Below are 10,157 nucleotides of genomic sequence, written 5' to 3'. Positions count from 1 at the left end.
TATCTCCTATGAATGATAAGTGTCGATTTTAGCAGAATGTATTCCTATTTGTAGAAGCATATCCTTTATTTGCTGAATAATATTGCTAGTTTACTTTGCCCTATAGGATTATTCACTTCACTTATTATTATAACAGTCTGAGGAACTCTTGGCCTTCATGTCCTGTAAAGGGTTCTAGTTTGCTATTCTTTTAAAACATAATTCATAAATCACAATAAGATGGAGACAATTTTTAAATTAGGACTTTCTATTTAGGGCTTTTCAGGCTTATCTGTTTGTTGGCTATCATGGACCTATAAGCTATTTGGTCTCGTTGACGTTATAAAAATATTGATCATTAGTCCATTCAATCATGAAACAAGACATCATAATTTGAAGGTCGAGGTCACACTACTGGACTCTTCATCAAATAAAAGCATGAAGCCAACTGATGTAATAATTATGTCTAAGATTTATGCTTTTACATAATGATGGGTCTAATAATAAGATTGAAATGTGCTACTCCCAATGGAATTTTTGACAAAGAACGAAAAAAGACAATGAAGCACTCAATGAAGGAACTAGCCTCAAGCAAAGTAGCTGACCACAACAAATACCTTTTGAAAAGGAGCAAGAATGCTGAATTTGAAGACTATAGCTGATGTGGCTTCAATGAATGTTGCTAAATTAGATGAGTTGATCAAGAAATATTCAACTGAGATCCCCACTAGTGAAATGAATTGTATAGAGATCCAAAGCCAGAACCTGTCACTAAGTTACCAATGAAGATTTTCCAAACAAAGCAGTTGTTTGATAAACCATCAAATAAGGTTCGGACATGCACAAAATCAACTCAGTTGGAGAATGGCCAGGTATTGCGTGATGAGGTTAAGGATGGTGTGATTAATAAAAATTTGCTTTTTGAATCCCAACAATGTTCTAGTTTTATGACTTGTGAATTTGAACATCTGGGGGACAGATTGATCAAATTAATGGATTGCGATACAAAGTTTGTAGCTGTGAAAAATTGTTTCCTTACTAGCCTAAATAAAATTGGACTTGCAACTATTGTTACTAGTATTTATCAAAATTCACATACAGGTAGGTTGGGACAGGCTCGACTGTAGATTTTCAACAAATAGGCTGAGATGAAAAGAAATTATTGTGGCATAGAAAATGTTGTGAGTGCCCTATGCATGTCAATATGGGACTACACGATGTGATAATTAGCCTTTTGGTTGTCATTTGGAGGGGCTTCATTCTACAATGGTTGTATGTCGTGAGTGTTATTTTTGGCCAGGGGATGTCTTTAAACTTTCTGCTTCGAAGTTTTTATTTAGAATTCTTTTTTTGGTCTAATGACCAATGTTTTGGTTATGTTTAGTATAATATCATGTTTATGTATAGGGTGTTTAAAGAAACTATTGTTTGCTGGTGTTTAAAGAAACTATTGTCTAGAATAGCAAAACAAGGTGGTGCATTCAATTAATTAGCCCTTTAACAATATGATTGAATGAATGACTCAAAGGTTGTCAATGTGGCCAAAGCAGCCTATGGGACCTCCTAGGTAATGAAAACACTCTAAAGTAGGTTAGTTGGAACATTAGACCCTTTGTAATTGCTTCTTTAAGTGTGTTCATGGACATTTAATTTTGATCACTAAGTTTTCTATCATGTCTCACTGTTTTTTCAAAAGCTGAATTGCACCTTCTAAAATCTCCCAAAAAATGGAGTGGATGTGATTGTATGTTGGGCACCCCATGATAAATTCCACTCTATCTCTACTGCTCCTATCTTGCAAAATATTGTCTCCTTTCATTCTTCCCCAGGTACCTACCCGTTTCACTCCTCAAATGATGAGAACTTGTCCTAAGCTGCATTATGGGCACTTTAGCTCTCCATTAGGTATTTGCTCCTTAATATATGCTTTCTATTTGTAATCTTCGAGGGTTTGAATTCTTTGATATAATTTTCTTTTTTGTGCCCATTTTTTTTGACCATACGAGACTTCTGAATTTTCCTTCACGAACTTCTTTATTCTATCATTGTTATTGGGATTTTTTTTGCACATCAACTTTCCATTTTTTGTTCTTTTGGCATTTTGCTTCATCCACAATCTCTTCCTCCTTTCATGTCTCTCCTCTGTGAAATGTAGGCCAATGATTGTTTTCACAAATTCATTTTTCTTAACATAATAAACCTCTTTTGGGAGGTGATGATGGATAGGGATACAAGAGGAGGGCTCAAGATATATGTAACTCTTCCTTATAGATATACAACTATAGCCTACCTAGATTTTAATATAACTAGATGGATTTGTGGGTTCAATTAGGTAATTAGATGTTGCATAATCTGTTGGCCTGCCTAGATTTGATTGTTTTGTCAAGGTCATCACCACCAATATGTAGAGGCGTTGAATCTTCAGGTTGTTGTATGACTATTCATGGGGAATACCAATTGATGATGCTGTCTACAGTCAATGAATTAAAGTTATAATTTAGACTATCAAAGCATCACTGTCCCATACCCTTTCGGCTAGACTATCATACCACTAGAATGACCCCTTTGTTCTATTTATGTTATACCTTATAGCAATGGTTGTTCTAAATTGTTGATGTTTGTAAGTGTTCAAACCTGTAATGAATTTTAATGATGTAGTTTATGTTATTTGCAATGAATGAAATTAGTTGTGATTAAATTAGTAATATATTTAAAATCGAGAGATGTTCGACATATTTTTTGACATCTATGTGTAATTGATAGTGCAATTTGTGATCTATTTTGCTGTTATTATTAATGTTGACTTCCAATGGAAGTGTTTGATTTTAATTCATAAAAGTTCATGAAATTCTACTTATGCTAGTAGGCTAACACTGTAGAATGTGTCTGATAGTATCACTTTTTTGGTTTGTTTGCATGAACTTTACTAAATGAGATGAACTGCTGGTTTCTTCCTCTATATGTCTTCATTTGTAATGTTGTACTATGTATTGTGCAAGAGTTTGAAGGAATATTCTTGGGTGGATAATGATTCTTTCCTTAATTCTATATGTCTTCATTTGTAATTTTGTAGTATGTGTTGTGCAAGAGTTTGAAGGAATATTTTTGGGTGGATAATGATTCTTTCCTTAAGTATATAGGTGGGTGAAATCATTTCAAGGTTTGAGAAAAAGGGATATTATCAGAAAGGTAAGAATCAAACCCTTTTGTGTAATCGAACTTAATAGTAGCATAATATATTATTTGGATGGATCCCTTAGGAAAACCAAGTTATTGTTATCATGTAACAATTCTAATATGCATTGAACTTATTGTTAGGTCTGAAAATGGTCTCTATGGAAAGATCATTTGTTGAGAAATAGTATGAGGACTTGCCTACAAAACTATTCTTTCGTAGTTTGGTAGAGTACATTATATCTGGCCCAGTGGTTGCTATGGTCTGGGAGAGTAAAAATGTGGTTGCAACTAGCCGAACAATCATAGGAGCAAAAAATCGTCTGGCTTCTTCCCCTGAAACAATTAGAGGCGATTATGCAATTGAGATAGGAAGGTTAAAAACGTAACCCTGAATATAAGAGAACATAAATTTCTTGCTCATGTTACTTTAATTAAAATTGCAACATAGAATTTTTTCTTTTTTTTAGCTTTTTCTTGTTGTGTGCATAGTGCTTATGGTCTTATCCAGATTATGATGTGCCATTTGTATGCCATTGATTATATTAAAATACCCAAACCATGTCTTCCAAGTTTTGACAATGCATCAAGTTTTCATACGATGCTGTTGTTTCTATTTTTATAACCTTTGTAAAAGGCCAACTCTTAATCCTCTTGACTTAGGTATATGCTGCTCTTTGGCTAAGTAGTTATGTTAAAAGAGGAATATCTATTTTGTGGAATTTATGAGGAATTTTACCCTACCATCATCTTCACCCATACTGAGGGTTTTTTTTACCTCATTTTTTTGTTAGTGCTTGCCATTCATTTTGGTAAATGATTGTGCTATGAGGGGTATGAATATGTGGTGAGATTTTCCTAGGGCTTTACTTTTTGTAGTCATCTACACACACTTTGAAGATCTGAACCCACTCTTTTGGAAGTGACTGTGTGTTTGACCTTGGGTAGGGGATTGCCAGAAGGGTCACATCTATGATGTGAAGTTTACCCAAGTCTTTAAGTTTTGAGTTTACACCTTGCATCATTTGCAACCATAGCTTGAGTTTGAAGCTGGGTCAATGCTAATAAAGTCAAGCAGTCACAACTTTACACATTTGAATGTCAACTTTTATCTCCTATTTATGTTTCTTCTGCTGTAAATTTAAGAAGACTTAATGGTTAGATTTTCCTTCACTAAAGTTTCAATAAAGCACTTTCTGTGAAGATGAGCCATAACACCATTTTTTGTAAATGTGTAATGGATGACAGCTAAATATCAACATCATAGCTTTGTAAATTTGTGGTGGACAACAACTAATTAAGATGATCCCAAACTATGATACTAAGATTACTATACAATTGAACCTAGAAAATAGAATGCTATTGATATGGAATATGGAAGCCTAATAATGAGGATTGTCATTTTCAAAATTTATTTCTATTTTTAGTTTTTTCTTTGCCAAATTTTAGTTTGCAAGTTGAATATGCATTCATAAATGACAAAATTTTAAGGGAACACACATCAAGCATGTTTGAGTTTTTCATACATTTACAACGAGTTTTTCATGGACACAAATAGATTAATGTATTTCTATAGATTGAATTGCATTGAATTAGTTTCTATAAGTTGAACTTACTCAAATCTCAAATGTAAGAATCACTTTCCCCAAATTTCTATTAAGTTTTAATAACCAAACTTATCAGACTCAATTTATAAAAGGGACCCAATCTTTATATGAAGCTCTTTATGATTTTGTGTTTCAGGGATCACCCAATTGAGAAAAAGGACATTGTACTCTGGTACACAATGGGCTTCCATCATCTTCCTTGCCAAGAGGACTACCCAATCATGCCAATAGTCTCTTATGCTTTTGAACTGAAGCCAACAAACTTCTTTGAAAGAAATCCTATTATGAGGACTGCACCCATGTCTGACAAGGACCTTCCAACATGTTCAATGTGAGCTCCATGAACATTTTCACCTTTTCATCATGCACTGAAAGAAGTATAGGAGCCAAATTTAAGGTCATGTCTATTAAATCCACAACTTTATCATATGATAAAAAATGACCATTTTTATATTGTGGATAAAAATGTTATACAAACAGTCAAAGGTACTTTTTTTAATGACAAAGTCCATGAAATAAGCACTTAAATGGACCTTCCAATATGTGTAATGTTAGCCTCGTGAACATTTTCACCTTTCCACTTGCTCTAAAAGTTATAGAGTAGTCAAATTTTAATTTAAGTTTGTTAATGTATACTTAGTTAAATCCACAAATTCATCTTAGAGTGAAAAAAAAAAATTCAAATTCTCAATCAAGGTGGTATAGGCATTATAAAGAAATAAGGGCATTGCTTTTGATTTTACAAATAAAGTTCTTAGAGACATAGTTTTTAATAAGGACATTGCATCTGATTTGACAAATAAAGGTCTTACAAACTTATTTTTCAGCAAAAATAAATACTTTATGTAATAAATCAATGTTAGATGGTTCAAAAATATTATATAATCTCCAATCTATAATTCAAAATTTTGTAAGAGATAAAGAAATCATGATCAATTAATAAATGTTTCATTGTTGGTGTGAATTAAAACATACACAAACTCCATGTTGGACTGCCAATGTAAAAAAATCATGATCAATTAACAAATTTTTCATTGTTAATGTGAACTAGCTTACTCAAACTCCATGTTGGAACGAACGATCGATCCGATTCTCCCGGGCAAGCTTGCATTGCTCTACTCAAAGTCCCTCTTTGGCATAGTTGAGTGTGTATCCCTCTCCTTCCTTGGCCTAGTGATCTCTCAAGGAGTTATTTCATTACTTCAATTTTGCTTGCCCTTGACTATAGTTTTTTCCTGTTTACTAAATCTGTTTGTACTCATTGCTAATATAAATGTTTTGTGTTTTGTTTGTCTGGATCTCTACTTTGGTAGTGATTTGATTTAGCAAGAGCATTTTTGGGTGGAGCTTTGTATGCTCTTGGTGGCTTTGATGGCTGACAATACTTGAAGTAGGTTCACATTTCCAATTTTTAAGTTGTGTGTATGTGCATCCAAATAAGGTGATTTTGTAATCAATTTACGTATCTTTGATGTGTCAATGTTATTATATTCAGTCTAGCTTTTTTACTTCAGCTATTAAATTAGAGGGAAACAATAATAAATTGTACATAATAAGTGAAAGACTATTGGGCTTCACATATACACCCCACAAGAAGTACATCTGTGTTTCATAGCAGATCGATAGTGCAGGGAAAATGTGGGGTACTTGTCGAGGTGCAAATCTTCAGTTATTTAGCCAATTAAAGTCATTTATCTCAACATATGGCTACTGAAGCTATTCATCTGGACAACATGATGAAGATAAGTGGTTAGTATGTTCTTCAAGTTCCTTTCTAAATTTTTTACTATGAATTTTTTCTAGTTGCAATATAGTAGTTTTACAAACATATTTCCATGGATACTACATGGATCCTCAAACTTGAGTTTATAGAAGTCTTAGAAAGTGCATCTTTTAAGCTAAATTTCTCTCATCGATCATATGTTACAACTATCAAATTATATATCAGATTTGTGTGATCTCCATTAGGCAATTTACAACAGGTCTTGCTTGGATTAATCACAACTACACACATTTGTTGGAACTGTTGGAAAAAAGATAATGGGAAAGGACTAACACCATACTATAGAAAAACTACATATGTTGGGTTGTTTATTATTTGTTTCTTTTTGTTCATAAGTAAAAATGGATTTGTCATGTAACTGTGCACCTCTAGCACAATTATTTTATTATTTCTTTTTACTGCATAGTATTTCGTGGAGTTTGATATATTTATAAATATTGTATGTTGTCAACATATTTATTCAATGGCTATAAATAGTAACACTACCTATGATTATGAGATTCATGCTTGCCTTATAGGTTTTATGAGATTGGTATTGCAGCTGCTCTATATGCAAATGTTGGATATTCTCAGTCTAATATATTTATTGCTTTGGCTCACCCAGGATTCAATTCAACAGGCCTCTTTAATCATTGTATATTTTGGTGGAAATGATTCTTTGGATCCTCACCTCTCAGGATTAGGTCCTCATGTACCACTTCTTGAATACATTGACAACATTAAGAGAATGGCAACCTATCTCCAAGTACAATTTTCATCAGTATTCTGTGTTTGGATTTCTTCAATTTCTTTTGAAAGATATAGATATTTCAATTTTTATGATGACAATTATCTAATTTGAGTTTGGGGTAAAAAAATCAAGACCTCTCAGAGTTGACATGCTTTGATTTTTTAAAGTTGCCCACCTGTTAATGAAGATTTGATTAGTAGTGCTTCAAGGTACTATTCTTCTTGTGTGTGTGTAATGGTTCACAATTTCATGATTCTGTAATCTACCTATTTGGCCTAACTTTTTTGGATTCTATAGTAGTATTTTTTCTCCAATAGTATGGACAAATAAATTGTGTCATCAATATTCTGAAGCCTGTGTGCAAGTCTACAAAGAGATGGGTGTCAAGGTTATAGATTCATTACTACACTCAGGAATGGGCTCATCTTCAATCTTAAGAAGATTGAATATGAGCCCATTCCAGACTGTAGTAATGAACCTCAAAGCTCCTTCAACCTGAGGATATCATGTCCTTCAGACGATCTTTTTGAAGCTACTCTAACATTGTATCCTTCAGACTTTAGTTTATATCTGCCAACAACAAGACTACTTTGCATCATTAGAAACATGAATAAGGAATGCAGAGGTAAGCTTTTCTGGGTTTTTGCTGAGAAAATGTTGATATTAAAGCAGTGGGGTTGCTTGGCATTTTATGGAAATTTGTTTGGTGTAATTTAAGATATCGAAAAAACTATTGAAATTTTTCTTGTCCTTCCTATTTTATGCAAATTAAATATGAGATTAATTGTTACTTGAATCCTCTACAATTTTCAATATAATGGGGCTCCTGCACAAGCAGCATAATGATCTCTTTATGGGATATATATGATTTTTCCCAAAAATAACAAGTCCCACAACACAAGTTATTTATAAATAGTACTCTATATATAAAATACGTAATTGTAATTCAATTTAGAGAAAATTGTATCAAGGATTTATGATCATTATACAAATGATATTGAAAATAGAACACCCTAAATTCACTTGTATCCATTTCACTGCATACTTCTAATAGGTGACCATATTAGGAATTTGGTGGAAAAGCTTGATAGGATGTTGGGAGAGTTAAGTCTGTCCTCCTCAACTAAACTCAAGGGCACATAATGAGTGTCCAAGTCATATGGCCCCTTGGGCCACGAGAATGGTAGGACGTCTATCATCTTATAGTTGTCATATTTAATGACAGAACCAGTACTGGTGCATCTTTCTATCAAACATTTTCAAATTGATCCCAAATATGATGTCTGATGGAAATTAGATAAATAATTATTAATCTTATGTTCCTTGTTAAGAGGATCAGAGATATTCTTCCTCAACCAAGGCCAAGGGCATGGAATGAGCCTCTGAGCAGAACCCTTAGTCCATCCATCTCACGATTGGCATACTTGACGAGGGAAGACCATTACTGCTACATCTTCTTAATAAATTTATATGGAGATTAATAGAAGAATACTTGCATACCAGTTACTTTCTATTATATTCCTTATTGATGTTATTTTATACACCGATTCTTTTCTAATTCAAACATGATAGTTTGATTTCCACGAGGTTTTGCAAATCCTCAAGACTACAAGATAGATTAAGCTTCAATAAGTAATTGTGAAAGATCCTGATGGAGACACAACCCAAGCACAGAATGGACACAACAAAAGGGAAATTGAATTAATTGTGAAAATAAGCTAGTACATTCAATATAGAGAAATAGAATTCAAAACATGCCCTAAGGGCTTACAATAGCACAAAACTGGAGATAATTTCTCCTTTTGGTACCTCCTCTCAAATTCCACTCCAAACTGCCTTTTAAAATGCCAAAAATGTCCTTAAATAGACCCTAGAGGGTTAAGGACTAGGAGTACATTCTAGAAAGTGCTAGTAGGCATCCACTGACCAAGTAGAAGGCTCCAAAAGCCATGTTAGAAGTTGGTGTAAATCTAGAAGAATCCAAAAATGGTAACTGAACTTTTGGGAGGCATATCTTTTGAACCATAGCTCCAATTGACGAACTGTTTACATTTTCGAAAAGCTCTTAAAGCGCTCTATAGCCTTATGAACCAGATTTTCTCGTCCTCCATTTTTTGGCCCTTGTTGAGGTCAATTAATGGCCCTAACCTAACTTTGAAGCATTCTTAGGAGGTCTCCAAAAACTAAAAAACTGCGATAACTTTCAAACCGTGGGGCCTTTTGACCTGATTCTTTTTCTGGAATGCTCCAAATTGCAATTACATTCATCTGGCCAATTTACACCTCCTAGTTCACCAAAATGATGGCAAAATTACTTACTCCTTTTTTTTTGGCATTTACACGTATCCCAAGGTGTTCAAATACTCTATCCTAGAACATTGATAGTGGAACTATGAGAGTTGGGACCTTTATTTGACCCAAATGGGTATCCAGAAATGAAAACACATGAAATAGAAACTAAGTCTAAGTACATTTTTTTTGGTGACACAGGATTACCTTTATACCCCTGCATCAAACACCCAAGGTAGATTGAAAAGTGACCCTGTCACTTTATGAATGGTAGAGGAAATCCCAAATGGGAAACCTCAGCTGCTAAAATCCAAGTTGAGTCCTCTATCAAATGTCCTTTCCACTTGACCAAATACTCTTCATACTACCTATTTTTGGTGCTCCTACCCACACGATGATCTAGAATGTCTTCTATCTCCTCCTTTTTAGAAGCAGGAATTGGACATGGCTCTAACATCAGTTCCTCATCTGCACCATCATCATGATACTCTGTTAAGTCTGCAATGTTGAAAATAGGAGAAATGTGAATACCATCTGGCAACTCCACCTCATATGCATTTCCTGAGTCATGTTTCTTCAAAATTTTGCAAGGGCC

General features: G+C 33.8%; 1 pseudogene; it reads left to right on the top strand.

Moving 5' to 3' along the window:
- Positions 1 to 761: 761 nt before the first annotated feature.
- LOC149574997 (GDT1-like protein 4) overlaps positions 762 to 10,157 on the top strand; it is a 55,895-nt pseudogene continuing 46,499 nt past the window's right edge.

This window comes from Cupressus sempervirens, chromosome 2 (genome assembly GCF_028749045.1).
Source record: "Cupressus sempervirens isolate cs-2001-9-10 chromosome 2, ASM2874904v1, whole genome shotgun sequence".
Lineage (NCBI taxonomy): Eukaryota > Viridiplantae > Streptophyta > Pinopsida > Cupressales > Cupressaceae > Cupressus > Cupressus sempervirens.
This window is presented reverse-complemented; position numbering and strand designations above follow the sequence as displayed.